The sequence below is a fragment of the Mauremys reevesii genome, linkage group 15 (assembly GCF_016161935.1).
Source record: "Mauremys reevesii isolate NIE-2019 linkage group 15, ASM1616193v1, whole genome shotgun sequence".
Lineage (NCBI taxonomy): Eukaryota > Metazoa > Chordata > Testudines > Geoemydidae > Mauremys > Mauremys reevesii.
Window position 1 is genome coordinate 34,108,769 of NC_052637.1, and position 14,129 is coordinate 34,122,897.

The window sequence follows — 14,129 nt, forward strand, 5'->3', positions numbered from 1 at the left end:
TCAAGGTGATCTTGGACAAGTCACGTCGCCACTCTGTGCCTCAGTTTCCCCATCTATAAAGTGGGGATAATGATACTAACCTTTGTGAAGTGCTTTTAATTTTAAAGTGGTTTATGTCTTTATAGTCTCAAATGTTAATTAATTGATAAGCTTTCTATGAGTGCCTTCAGTTTACTTAAGTTAAATTAGGCAGAGAATTCAGTGTTCTTAAAGATTTATTCTAAATTCGGATTACTAGAAACATCAGAGTAATTTGCATGCACAACTTCACTTAAGTGTAACAGACCATAGACTCTTGTTTGCTAAGAAGCAAAAAAATCCATGCTGCTAAATTGTTGGAAGCCTCACTCAATAGGAAGAGATCAGTATATGATTTATACTATATAAACCAAATCTTATATGATTTAACAATTTTTCGGAAAAGTTCATACTGTTTATATAACCTAGAAGGCCATATTGTGCCATTTCCTTTTTTCTTCAAGAAGCTGTTCTTCTCATCACCATGAATTATAATTTATAATAGAGCTAGCTGAAATGTTTCTAATATTTTTTCATAGAAACAATAGTGATATTACTTTCAACAACAAAATTCAAAACTTTACTGCCAAAACTTTAAAAATAAAAGTTTTCCTTGTTTTGACAAACTGCCAAAACAACAATTTTCACATTTCCCTTCTCCTACTCCTTCCCCACCCCTTTTTCTTTTCCTCATTTTTCAGAGAAGGAAAATTGTGCAGGGTAAAAACTAATTTATTTTTCATGAATGTTTTGAAACTTTTTCTTCCATAATTCAAAGCTTCATTCATACCAAACGTGGAATGAAATTGTACAATCAAATGAGCCCTGACTGGGGAATTGCATGGGACTGAAGTAGTAAGCTGATTTTCTTCATGGGAGTGTGTGATAGTCTCTACCATTTAAGAAGAAGCAGCACACCTGTGGCTGGTCAGCTGACCCTGTTTAGGTTTAAGAGGGGGCACCTGGGCCTACAGTGTGAGTGGGAGTTAGTGTGTTTGCAGGAAAGGGAAGGTCCCTAGGAGAGAAGACACTGGTAGCCTGCTGGGAATAAAGGCTTGACCTGGCTGCTACTGCTTAGTGAACAGAATGCAGATTCCAGCAGGAAGCCCTGAAGCACGAAGGGCTGAGAGGTAAATAGGAAATCCTCAGGATGGACTGAGGAAATGGCTTGGATAATTTTGCCTATGTTGGTAAAATAAAGCTGCCTGGGGACAGACTGGGTGTGGTAGTGGGTTGTTTGTGAGCTGTAGAGAAGGTTGGGTTCGTATGGGTAGCCCATTTGGACCTAGGGTTAGGGGCCCAAAGGGTAGGGCTCCTGGAGCTTGGGGTTAGGGGCCCAAAGGGTAGGGCTCCTGGAGCTTGGGGTTAGGGGCCCTAAGGGTAGGGCTCCTGGACTTCGGGGTATGGATCTAACAAATACTGCCCCCCCTCCCGAGCCAGGGTTAGGGTTCCAGTGGGTAGGGCACCCTGAGGTAGGGTTCCAATGGGTAGGGCTCTTGGAGTTAGGGTTACGGTTGCTATGGGTAGGGCGCCCCGAGCTAGGGTTCGGGGTGCGGTGGTAGGCGCCCGAGCTAGGGTTCGGGGTGCGGTGGGTAGGGCGCCCCGAGCTAGGGTTCGGGGTGCGGTGGGTAGGGCGCCCCGAGCTAGGGTTCGGGGTGCGGTGGGTAGGGCGCCCCGAGCTAGGGTTCGGGGTGCGGTGGGTAGGGCGCCCCGAGCTAGGGTTCGTGCGGTGGGTAGGCGCCCGAGCCAGGTTCGGTGCGGTGGGTAGGGCGCCCCGAGCTAGGGTTCGGGGTGCGGTGGGTAGGGCGCCCCGAGCTAGGGTTAGGGTTGCGATGGGTAGGGCAACCCGAGCTAGGGTTAGGGTTCGTATGGGTAGGGCACCCCGAGCTAGGGTTAGGGTTCGTATGGGTAGCCCACTTGGACCTAGGGTTAGGGGCCCAAAGGGTAGGGCTCTTGGAGCTTGGGGTTAGGGGCCCAAAGGGTAGGGCTCTTGGAGCTTGGGGTTAGGGGCCCAAAGGGTAGGGCTCTTGGAGCTTGGGGTTAGGGGCCCAAAGGGTAGGGCTCTTGGAGCTTGGGGTTAGGGGCCCAAAGGGTAGGGCTCCTGGACCTTGGGGTTAGGGGCCCAAAGGGTAGGGCTCCTGGAGCTTGGGGTTAGGGGCCCAAAGGGTAGGGCTCCTGGAGCTTGGGGTTAGGGGCCCAAAGGGTAGGGCTCCTGGAGCTTGGGGTTAGGGGCCCAAAGGGTAGGGCTCCTGGACTTCAGGGTATGGATCTAACAAATACTGCCCCCCCCCCCGAGCCAGGGTTAGGGTTCCAGTGGGTAGGGCACCCTGAGGTAGGGTTCCAATGGCTACGGCTCTTGGAGCTAGGGTTCGGGGTGCGGTGGGTAGGGCGCCCCGAGCTAGGGTTCGGGGTGCGGTGGGTAGGGCGCCCCGAGCTAGGGTTCGGGGTGCGGTGGGTAGAGCTCTTGGAGCTAGGGTTAGGGTTGCGATGGATACGGCTCTTGGAGCTAGGGTTAGGGTTGCGATGGGTAGGGCACCCCGAACTAGGGTTAGGGTTCGAATGGGTAGAGCTCTTGGAGCTAGGGTTAGGGTTGCTATGGATACGGCTCTTGGAGCTAGGATTAGGGTTGCTATGGGTAGGGCACCCCGAGCTAGGGTTAGGGTTCGAATGGGTAGAGCTCTGGGAGCTAGGGTTAGGGTTGCGATGGGTAGGGCTCCCCGAGCTAGGGTTAGGGTTGCGATGGGTAGGGCTCCCCGAGCTAGGGTTAGGGTTGCGATGGGTAGGGCTCCCCGAGCTAGGGTTAGGGTTGCGATGGGTAGGGCACCCCGAGCTAGGGTTAGGGTTCGAATGGGTAGAGCTCTTGGAGCTAGGGTTAGGGTTGCGATGGATACGGCTCTTGGCTAGGGTTAGGGTTGCGATGGGTACGGCACCCCGAGCTAGGGTTAGGGTTGCGATGGGTACGGCACCCCGAGCTAGGGTTAGGGTTGCGATGGGTAGGGCACCCCGAGCTAGGGTTAGGGTTCGAATGGGTAGAGCTCTTGGAGCTAGGGTTAGGGTTGCTATGGGTAGGGCACTCCGAGCTAGGGTTAGGGTTCCAATAGGTAGGGCACCCCGAGCTAGGGTGAGGGTTGCTATGGGTAGGGCACCCCGAGCTAGGGTGAGGGTTGCTATGGGTAGGACTCTTGGAGCTAGGGTGAGGGTTGCTATGGGTAGGGCTCTTGGAGCTAGGGTGAGGGTTGCTATGGGTAGGGCACACCGAGCTAGGGTTAGGGTTCCAATAGGTAGGGCACCCCGAGCTGGGGTTAGGGTTGCTATGGGTAGGGCACCTCGAGCTTCGGTTAGGATTCCAATGGGTAGGGCACCCCTAGCTAGGCTTAGGGTTGCTATGGGTAGGGCACACCGAGCTAGGTTTAGGGTTGCTATGGGTAGGGCCCTCTGAACTAGGGTTAGAGTTCCAGTGGGTAGGGCACCCCGAGCTAGGGTTAGGGTTCGAATGGGTAGACCTCTTGGAGCTAGGGTTAGGGTTGCTATGCATACGGCTCCCCGAGCTGGGGTTAGGGTTGCTATGGGTAGGGCACCCCGAGCTAGGGTTAGGGTTGCTATGGGTAGGGCACCTGGAGCTTGGGTTAGGATTCCAATGGGTAGGGCACCCCGAGCTAGGGTTACGGTTCCAGTGGGTAGGGCACTCCGAGCTAGGGTTATGGTTGCTATGGGTACGGCACCCCGAGCTAGGGATATTGTTCGAATGGGTAGGGCTCTTGGAACTAGGGTTAGGGTTGCTATGGATACGGCTCTTGGAGCTAGGGTTAGAGTTACTATGGGTAGGGCTCCCTGAGCTAGGGTTAGGGTTCGAATGGGTAGAGCTCTTGGAGCTAGGGTTAGGGTTGCTATGGATACGGCCCTTGGAGCTAGGGTTAGGGTTGCGATGGGTAGGGCACCCCGAGCTAGGGTTAGGGTTGCGATGGGTAGGGCACTCCGAGCTAGGGTTAGGGTTGCGATGGGTAGGGCACTCCGAGCTAGGGTTAGGGTTCGAATGGGTAGAGCTCTTGGAGCTAGGGTTAGGGTTGCTATGGATACGGCTCTGGGAGCTAGGGTTAGGGTTGCTATGGATACGGCTCTTGGAGCTAGGGTTAGGGTTGCTATGGGTAGGGCTCCCCAAGCTAGGGTTAGGGTTGCTATGGATACGGCTCTTGGAGCTAGGGTTAGGGTTGCTATGGGTAGGGCATCCCGAGCTAGGGTTAGGGTTCCGATGGGCAGGGCAACCCGAGGTAGGGTTAGGGTTGCGATGGGTAGGGCACCCCGAGCTAGGCTTAGGGTTGCTGTGGGTACGGCACCCCGAGCTAGGTTTATTGTTCGAATGGGTAGGGCTCTTGGAGCTAGGGTTACGGTTGCTATGGATACGGCTCTTGGAGCTAGGGTTAGGGTTACTATGGGTAGGGCTCCCTGAGCTAGGGTTAGGGTTCCGATGGGTAGGGCACCCCGAGCTAGGGTTAGGGTTGCGATGGGTAGGGCACCCCGAGCTAGTGTTGGGGTTGCTATGGGTAGGGCACCCCGAGCTAGGGTTAGGGTTCCAATGGGTAGGGCACCCCGAGCTAGGGTTAGGGTTCCAATGGGTAGGGCACCCCGAGCTAGGGTTAGGGTTCCTATGGGTAGGGCACCCCGAGCTAGGGTTAGGGTTCCAATGGGTAGGGCACCCCGAGCTAGGGTTAGGGTTGCTATGGGCAGGGCACCCCGAGCTTGGGTTAGTATTCCGATGGGCAGGGCACCCCGAGCTAGGGTTAGGGTTGCTATGGGTAGGGCACCCCGAGCTAGGGTTAGGGTTGCTATGGGTAGGGCACCCCGAGCTAGGGTTAGGGTTGCTATGGGTAGGGTACATCGAGCAAGGGTTAGGGTTGCTATGGGTATGGTACCCCGAGCTAGGGTTAGGATTGCTATGGGTAGGGCACTCCAAGCTAGGGTTCGGGATCCAGTGGGTAAGGCACCCCGAGCTAGGGTTAGGGTTGCTAAGGGTACGGCACCCCGAGCTAGGGTTAGGGTTGCTATGGATACGGCTCTGGGAGCTAGGGTTAGGGTTGCTATGGATACGGCTCTTGGAGCTAGGGTTAGGGTTGCTATGGGTAGGGCTCCCCAAGCTAGGGTTAGGGTTGCTATGGGTAGGGCACCCCGAGCTAGGGTTAGGGTTGCTATGGGTACGGCAACCCGAGGTAGGGTTAGGGTTGAGATGGGTAGGGCACTCCGAGCTAGGGTTAGGGTTGCTGTGGGTACGGCACCCCGAGCTAGGGTTATTGTTGGTATGGGTAGGGCTCTGGGAGCTAGGGTTAGAGTTGCTATGGATACGGCTCTTGGAGCTAGGGTTAGGGTTGCTATGGGTAGGGCTCCCCAAGCTAGGGTTAGGGTTGCTATGGGTAGGGCTCCCCAAGCTAGGGTTAGGGTTGCTATGGGTAGGGCACCCCAAGCTAGGGTTAGGGTTGCTATGGGTAGGGCAACCCGAGGTAGGGTTAGGGTTGAGATGGGTAGGGCACCCCGAGCTAGGGTTAGGGTTGCTATGGGTAGGGCACCCCGAGCTAGGGTTAGGGTTGCTATGGGTAGGGCACCCCGAGCTAGGGTTAGGGTTGCTGTGGGTACGGCACCCCGAGCTAGGGTTATTGTTCGAATGGGTAGGGCTCTTGGAGCTAGGGTTAGGGTTGCTATGGATACGGCTCTTGGAGCTATGGTTAGGGTTACTATGGGTAGGGCACCCCGAGCTAGGGTTAGGGTTGCGATGGGTACGGCACCCCGAGCTAGGGTTAGGGTTGCGATGGGTAGGGCACCCCGAGCTAGGGTTGGGGTTGCTATGGGTAGGGCACTCCGAGCTACGGTTAGGGTTCCAGTGAGTTGGGCACTCCGAGCTAGGGTTAGGTTTGCGATAGGTAGGGCACCCCGAGCTAGGGTTAGGGTTGCGATGGGCAGGGCACCCCGAGCTAGGGTTAGGGTTGCGATGGGCAGGGCACCCCGAGCTAGGGTTAGGGTTCGATGGGTAGGGTACCCCGAGCTAGGGTTAGGGTTGCTATGGGTAGGGTACCCCGAGCTAGGGTTAGGGTTGCTATGGGTAGGGTACCCCGAGCTAGGGTTAGGGTTGCTATTGGTAGGGCACTCCGAGCTAGGGTTCGGATTCCAGTGGGTACGGCACCCCGAGCTAGGGTTAGGGTTGCGATGGGCAGGGCACCCCGAGCTAGGGTTAGGGTTGCGATGGGCAGGGCACCCCGAGCTAGGGTTAGGGTTGCTATGGGTAGGGCACCCCGAGCTAGGGTTAGGGTTGCTATGGGTAGGGCACTCCGAGCTAGGGTTAGGGTTGCTATGGGTAGGGCACTCCGAGCTAGGGTTCGGGTTCCAGTGGGTACGGCACCCCGAGCTAGGGTTAGGGCTGCTAAGGGTACGGCACCCCGAGCTAGGGTTAGGGCTGCTATGGATACAGCTCTTGGAGCTAGGGTTAGGGTTGCGATGGATACAGCTCTTGGAGCTAGGGTTAGGGTTGCGATGGGTAGGACAACCCGAGCTAGGGTTAGGGTTGCGATGGGTAGGGCACCCCGAGCTAGGGTTAGGGTTGCGATGGGTAGGGCTCTTGGAGCTAGGGTTAGAGTTGCGATGGGTAGGGCTCTTGGAGCTAGGGTTAGGGATGCGATGGGTAGGGCTCTTGGAGCTAGGGTTAGGGTTCCAGTGGGCAGGGCGCCCCGAGTTAGGGTTAGGGTTCCAGTGGGCAGGGCGCCCCGAGCTAGGGTTAGGGTTCCAGTGGGCAGGGCGCCCCGAGCTTGGGTTAGGGTTGCTATGGGCAGGGCACCTCGAGATAGGGTTAGGGTTGCTGTGGGTAGGCCTCTTAGAGACAGGGTTAGGGTTCCTGTGGGTAGGGCGCCCCGAGCTAGGCTTGGGGTTCCTGTGGGTAGGGCGCCCCGAGCTAGGCTTGGGGTTCCTGTGGGTAGGGCACCCCGAGCTAGGCTTGGGGTTCCTGTGGGTAGGGCGCCGGGAGCTAGGGTTATTGTTCGAATGGGTAGGGCTCTTGGATCTAGGGTTAGGGTTGCTATGGATACGGCTCTTGGAGCTAGGGTTAGGGTTGCGATGGGTAGGGCACCCCGAGCTAGGGTTAGGGTTGCGATGGGTAGGGCACCCCGAGCTAGGGTTAGGGTTGCGATGGGTAGGGCACCCCGAGCTAGGGTTAGGGTTGCGATGGGTAGGGCACCCCGAGCTAGGGTTAGGGTTGCGATGGGTAGGGCACCCCGAGCTAGGGTTGGGGTTGCTATGGGTAGGGCACTCCGAGCTAGGGTTAGGGTTCCACTGGGTAGGGTGCCCCGAGCTAGGGTTGGGGTTCCTGTGGGTAGGGCGCCGGGACCTAGGGTTGGGGTTCCTGTGGGTAGGGCGCCCCTAGCTAGGGTTGGGGTTCCTGTGGGTAGGGTGCCCCGAGCCAGGGTTGGGGTTCCAGTGGGTAGGGCACCCCGAGCTAGGGTTGGGGTTCCAATGGGTACGGCTCTTGGAGCTAGGGTTAGGGTTGCTATCGGTACGGCTCTTGTAGCTAGGGTTAGGGTTGCTTTGGGTAGGGCTCCCCGAGCTAGGGTTAGGGTTGCTATGGGTAGGGCTCTTGGAGCTAGGGTTTGGATTCCTGTGGGTAGGGCACCCCGAGCTAGGGTTGGGGTTCCTGTGGGTAGGGCGCCCTGAGCTAGGGTTGGGGTTCCTGTGGGTAGGGCGCCCTGAGCTAGGGTTGGGGCTCCAGTGGGTAGGGCGCCCCGAGCTAGGGTTAGGGTTCCAATGGGTAGGGCTCTTGGAGCTAGGGTTAGGGTTGCTATGGGTAGGGCACCCCGAGCTAGGGTTAGGGTTGCTATGGGTAGGGCTCTTGGAGCTAGGGTTAGGGTTGCTATGGGTAGGGCACCCCGAGCTAGGGTTAGGGTTGCTATGGGTAGGGCACCCCGAGCTAGGGTTAGGGTTGCTATGGGTAGGGCACTCCGAGCTAGGGTTAGGGTTCCAGTGGGTAGGGCACCCCGAGCTCGGGTTAGGGTTGCTATGGGTAGGGCACTCCAAGCTGTGCTTGGGGTTCCAATGGGTACGGCTCTTGGAGCTAGGGTTAGGGTTGTTATGGGTAGGGCACCCCGAGCTTGGGTTAGGATTCCAATGGGTAGGGCACCCCGAGCTAGGGTTAGGGTTGCTATGGGTAGGGCACTCCGAGCTAGGGTTAGGGTTCCAGTGGGTAGGGCACTCCGAGCTAGGGTTAGGGTTCCAGTGGGTAGGGCACCCCGAGCTAGGGTTAGGGTTGCTATGGGTAGGGCACCCCGAGCTAGGGTTAGGGTTGCTATGGGTAGGGCTCTTGGAACTAGGGTTAGGGTTCCAGTGGGTAGGGCGCCCCGTGCTAGGGTTTGGGTTCCAGTGGGTAGGGCGCCCCGAGCTAGGGTTAGGGTTCCAGTGGGTAGGGCGCCCCGAGCTAGGGTTTGGGTTCCTGTGGGTAGGGTGCCCCGAGCTAGGTTTGGGGTTGCTATGGGTACGGCTCTTGGAGCTAGGGTTAGGGTCGCTATGGGTAGGGCACCCCGAGCTTGGGTTAGGATTCCAATGGGTAGGGCACCCCGAGCTAGGGTTAAGGTTTCAGTGGGTAGGGAACCTCGAGCTAGCGTTAGGGTTCCAGTGGGTAGGGCACCCCGAGCTAGGGTTAGGGTTGCTATGGGTAGGGCACCCCGAGCTAGGGTTAGGGTTGCTATGGGTAGGGCTCTTGGAGCTAGGGTTAGGGATGCGATGGGTAGGGCTCTTGGAGCTAGGGTTAGGGTTCCAGTGGGCAGGGCGCCCCGAGTTAGGGTTAGGGTTCCAGTGGGCAGGGCGCCCCGAGTTAGGGTTAGGGTTCCAGTGGGCAGGGCGCCCCGAGTTAGGGTTAGGGTTCCAGTGGGCAGGGCGCCCCGAGCTTGGGTTAGGGTTGCTATGGGTAGGGCACCCCGAGATAGGGTTAGGGTTGCGATGGGTAGGGCACCCTGAGCTAGGGTTAGGGTTGCTATGGGTAGGGTACCCCAAGCTAGGGTTAGGGTTGCTATGGGTAGGGTACTCCGAGCTAGGGTTAGGGTTGCTATGGGTAGGGCACTCCGAGCTAGGGTTCGGGTTCCAGTGGGTACGGCACCCCGAGCTAGGGTTAGGGCTGCTATGGATACAGCTCTTGGAGCTAGGGTTAGGGTTGCGATGGATACAGCTCTTGGAGCTAGGGTTAGGGTTGCGATGGGTAGGGCACCCCGAGCTAGGGTTAGGGTTGCGATGGGTAGGGCACCCCGAGCTAGGGTTAGGGTTGCTATGGGTAGGGCACTCCGAGCTAGGGTTAGGGTTCCAGTGGGTTGGGCATTCCGAGCTAGGGTTAGGGTTCCGATGGGTAGGGCACCCCGAGCTAGGGTTAGGGTTCCGATGGTTAGGGCACCCCGAGCTAGGGTTAGTGTTGCGATGGGTAGGGCACCCCGAGCTAGGGTTAGGGTTGCGATGGGCAGGGCACCCCGAGCTTGGGTTAGTATTCCGATGGGCAGGGCACCCCGAGCTAGGGTTAGGGTTGCTATGGGTAGGGCACCCTGAGCTAGGGTTAGGGTTGGTATGGGTAGGGTACCCCGAGCTAGGGTTAGGGTTGCTATGGGTAGGGTACTCCGAGCTAGGGTTAGGGTTGCTATGGGTAGGGCACTCCGAGTTAGGGTTCGGGTTCCAGTGGGTACGGCACCCCGAGCTAGGGTTAGGGTTGCTGAGGGTACGGCACCCCGAGCTAGGGTTAGGGCTGCTATGGATACAGCTCTTGGAGCTAGGGTTAGGGTTGCGATGGATACAGCTCTTGGAGCTAGGGTTAGGGTTGCGATGGGTAGGGCAACCCGAGCTAGGGTTAGGGTTGCGATGGGTAGGGCACCCCGAGCTAGGGTTAGGGTTGCGATGGGTAGGGCTCTTGGAGCTAGGGTTAGGGTTGCGATGGGTAGGGCTCTTGGAGCTAGGGTTAGGGATGCGATGGGTAGGGCTCTTGGAGCTAGGGTTAGGGTTCCAGTGGGCAGGGCGCCCCGAGTGAGGGTTAGGGTTCCAGTGGGCAGGGTGCCCCAAGTGAGGGTTAGGGTTCCAGTGGGCAGGGTGCCCCGAGCTAGGGTTAGGGTTCCAGTGGGCAGGGTGCCCCGAGCTAGGGTTGGGGTTCCTGTGGGTAGGGCGCCCCGAGCTAGGGTTGGGGTTCCTGTGGGTAGGGCGCCCCGAGCTAGGGTTGGGGTTCCTGTGGGTAGGGCGCCCCGAGCTAGGGTTAGGGTTGCTATGGGTAGGGCTCTTGGAGCTAGGGTTGGGGTTCCAGTGGGTAGGGTGCCCCGAGCTAGGGTTGGGGTTCCAGTGGGTAGGGCGCCCCGAGCTAGGGTTGGGGTTCCAGTGGGTAGGGCGCCCCGAGCTAGGGTTGGGGTTCCTGTGGGTTGGGCGCCCCGTCCGAGGGTTGGGGTTGCTGTGGGGAGGGCGCCCCGAGCATGGGTTGGGGTTCCAGTGGGTAGGCGCCTGAGCTAGGGTTGGGGTTCCTGTGGGTATGGCGCCCCGAGCTAGGTTTGGGGTTGCTATGGGTACGGCTCTTGGAGCTAGGGTTAGGGTTGCTATGGGTAGGACACCCCGAGCTAGGGTTAGGGTTGCTATGGGTAGGACACCCCGAGCTAGGGTTAGGGTTGCTATGGGTAGGGCACCCCGAGCTAGGATTAGGGTTCCTGTGGGTAGGGCGCCCGGAGCTCGGGGTGGGGTTGCTGTGGGTGGGCGCCTGAGCTAGGGTTGGGGTTCCTGTGGGTAGGCGCCTGAGCTAGGGTTGGGGTTGCTATGGGTACGGCTCTTGGAGCTAGGGTTTCGGTCGCTGTGGGTAGGGCGCCCCGAGCCAGGGTTTCGGTCGCTGTGGGTAGGGCTCTTGGAGCTAGGGTTAGGGTTGCTATGGTTAGGTCACCCCGAGCTAGGGTTAGGTTTGCTATGGGTAGGGCTCTTGGAGCTAGGGTTAGGGTTCCAATGGGTAGGGCACCCCGAGCTAGGGTTGGGGTTCCAGTGGGTAGGGCGCCCCGAGCTAGGGTTGGGGTTCCTGTGGGCAGGGCGCGAGCTAGGGGTTGGGGTTGCTATGGAGTGCGGCTCTTGGAGCTAGGGCTAGGGTCGCTCTGGGTAGGGCACCCTTTGCTTGTGTTTGGTTTACAATGGGGAGGGCACGCCGTGCTAGGGTTAGGGTTGCTATGGTTAGGGCACGCCGAGCTAGGGTTAAGGTTCCAGTGGGTAGGGCACCCCGAGCTAGCGTTAGGGTTCCAGTGGGTAGGGCACCCGAGCTAGGAGTTAGGTTGCTGTGGGTAGGGCTCCCCGAGCTAGGGTTAGGGTTGCTATGGGTAGGGCTCTTGGAGCTAGGGTTAGGGATGCGATGGGTACGGCTCAAGGAGCTAGGGTTAGGGTTCCAGTGGGCAGGCGCCTGAGTTAGGTTAGGGTTCCAGTGGGCAGGGCGCCCCGAGTTAGGGTTAGGGTTCCAGTGGGCAGGGCGCCCCGAGCTTGGGTTAGGGTTGCTATGGGCAGGGCACCCCGAGATAGGGTTAGGGTTGCTATGGGTAGGGTACCCCGAGCTAGGGTTAGGGTTGCTATGGGTAGGGTACTCCGAGCTAGGGTTAGGGTTGCTATGGGTAGGGCACTCCGAGCTAGGGTTCGGGTTCCAGTGGGTACGGCACCCCGAGCTAGGGTTAGGGTTGCTAAGGGTACGGCACCCCGAGCTAGGGTTAGGGCTGCTATGGATACAGCTCTTGGAGCTAGGGTTAGGGTTGCGATGGATACAGCTCTTGGAGCTAGGGTTAGGGTTGCGATGGGTAGGGCACCCCGAGCTAGGATTAGGGTTGCGATGGGTAGGGCACCCCGAGCTAGGGTTAGGGTTGCTATGGGTAGGGCACTCCGAGCTAGGGTTAGGATTCCAGTGGGTTGGGCACTCCGAGCTAGGGTTAGGGTTCCGATGGGTAGGGCACCCCGAGCTAGGGTTAGGGTTCTGATGGTTAGGGCACCCCGAGCTAGGGTTAGGGTTGCGATTTTAGGGCACCCCGAGCTAGGGTTAGGGTTCCAGTGGGTAGGGCACCCCGAGCTTGGGTTAGTATTCCGATGGGCAGGGCACCCCGAGCTAGAGTTAGGGTTGCTATGGGTAGGGCACCCTGAGCTAGGGTTAGTGTTGCTATGGGTAGGGTACCCCGAGCTAGGGTTAGGGTTGCTATGGGTAGGGTACTCCGAGCTAGGGTTAGGGTTGCTATGGGTAGGGCACTCCGAGTTAGGGTTCGGGTTCCAGTGGGTACGGCACCCCGAGCTAGGGTTAGGGTTGCTGAGGGTACGGCACCCCGAGCTAGGGTTAGGGCTGCTATGGATACAGCTCTTGGAGCTAGGGTTAGGGTTGCGATGGATACAGCTCTTGGAGCTAGGGTTAGGGTTGCGATGGGTAGGGCAACCCGAGCCAGGGTTAGGGTTGCGATGGGTAGGGCACCCCGAGCTAGGGTTAGGGTTGCGATGGGTAGGGCTCTTGGAGCTAGGGTTAGGGTTGCGATGGGTAGGGCTCTTGGAGCTAGGGTTAGAGTTGCGATGGGTAGGGCTCTTGGAGCTAGGGTTAGGGATGCGATGGGTAGGGCTCTTGGAGCTAGGGTTAGGGTTCCAGTGGGCAGGGCGCCCCAAGCTAGGGTTAGGGTTCCAGTGGGCAGGGCGCCCCGAGCTTGGGTTAGGGTTGCTATGGGCAGGGCACCCCGAGCTAGGGTTGGGGTTCCTGTGGGTAGGGCGCCCCGAGCTAGGGTTGGGGTTCCTGTGGGTAGGGCGCCCCGAGCTAGGGTTGGGGTTCCTGTGGGTAGGGCTCCTGGAGCTAGGGTTAGGGTTGCTATGGGTAGGGCTCTTGGAGCTAGGGTTGGGGTTCCAGTGGGTAGGGCGCCCCGAGCTAGGGTTGGGGTTCCAGTGGGTAGGGCGCCCCGAGCTAGGGTTCGGGGTCCAGAGGGCAGGGCTCCCCGAGCTAGGGTTTGGTTTCCAGTGGGCAGGGCGCCCCGAGCTAGGGTTTGGTTTCCAGTGGGTAGGGCGCCCCGAGCTAGGGTTGGGGTTCCTGTGGGTTGGGCGCCCCGAGCCTGGGTTGGGGTTCCAGTGGGTAGGGCGCCCCGAGCCTGGGTTGGGGTTCCAGTGGGTAGGGCACCCCGAGCTAGGGTTTGGGTTCCAGTGGGTAGGGCGCCCTGAGCTAGGGTTGGGGTTCCTGTGGGTAGGGTGCCCCGAGCTAGGTTTGGGGTTGCTATGGGGCCGGCTCGTGGAGCTAGGGTTAGGGTTGCTATGGGTAGGACACCCCGAGCTTGGGTTAGGATTCCAATGGGTAGGGCACCCCGAGCTAGGGTTAAGGTTTCAGTGGGTAGGGAACCTCGAGCTAGCGTTAGGGTTCCAGTGGGTAGGGCACCCCGAGCTAGGGTTAGGGTTGCTATGGGTAGGGCACCCCGAGCTAGGGTTAGGGTTGCTATGGGTAGGGCTCTTGGAGCTAGGGTTAGGGATGCGATGGGTAGGGCTCTTGGAGCTAGGGTTAGGGTTCCAGTGGGCAGGGCGCCGAGTTAGGTTAGGGTTCCAGTGGGCAGGGCGCCTGAGTTAGGGTTAGGGTTCCAGTGGGCAGGGCGCCCGAGTTAGGTTAGGGTTCCAGTGGGCAGGGCGCCCCGAGCTTGGGTTAGGGTTGCTATGGGTAGGGCACCCCGAGATAGGGTTAGGGTTGCGATGGGTAGGGCACCCTGAGCTAGGGTTAGGGTTGCTATGGGTAGGGTACCCCAAGCTAGGGTTAGGGTTGCTATGGGTAGGGTACTCCGAGCTAGGGTTAGGGTTGCTATGGGTAGGGCACTCCGAGCTAGGGTTGGGGTTCCATTGGGTAGGGCACCCCGAGCTAGGGTTAGGGTTGCTATGGTTACAGCTCTTGGAGCTAGGGTTAGGGTTGCGATGGATACATCTCTTGGAGCTAGGGTTAGTGTTGCGATGGGTAGGGCACCCCGAGCTAGGGTTAGGGTTGCGATGGGTAGGGCACCCCGAGCTAGGGTTAGGGTTGCTATGGGTAGGGCACTCCGAGCTAGGGTTAGGGTTGCAGTGGGTTGGGCATTCCGAGCTAGGGTTAGGGTTCCGATGGGTAGGGCACCCCG

At 59.0% G+C, this 14,129-nt stretch overlaps 1 protein-coding gene across 2 annotated transcripts in view; it reads left to right on the plus strand.

Moving 5' to 3' along the window:
- Positions 1 to 1,013: 1,013 nt before the first annotated feature.
- Positions 1,014 to 14,129, plus strand: part of TOM1L1 (target of myb1 like 1 membrane trafficking protein) — a 572,142-nt gene continuing 559,026 nt past the window's right edge. For both annotated transcript variants that reach the window (XM_039502155.1, XM_039502160.1), the window contains exon 1: positions 1,014 to 1,148. The gene's annotated coding sequence lies outside the window, so the exon portion shown is untranslated. The remainder of the gene's footprint in view (positions 1,149 to 14,129) is intronic.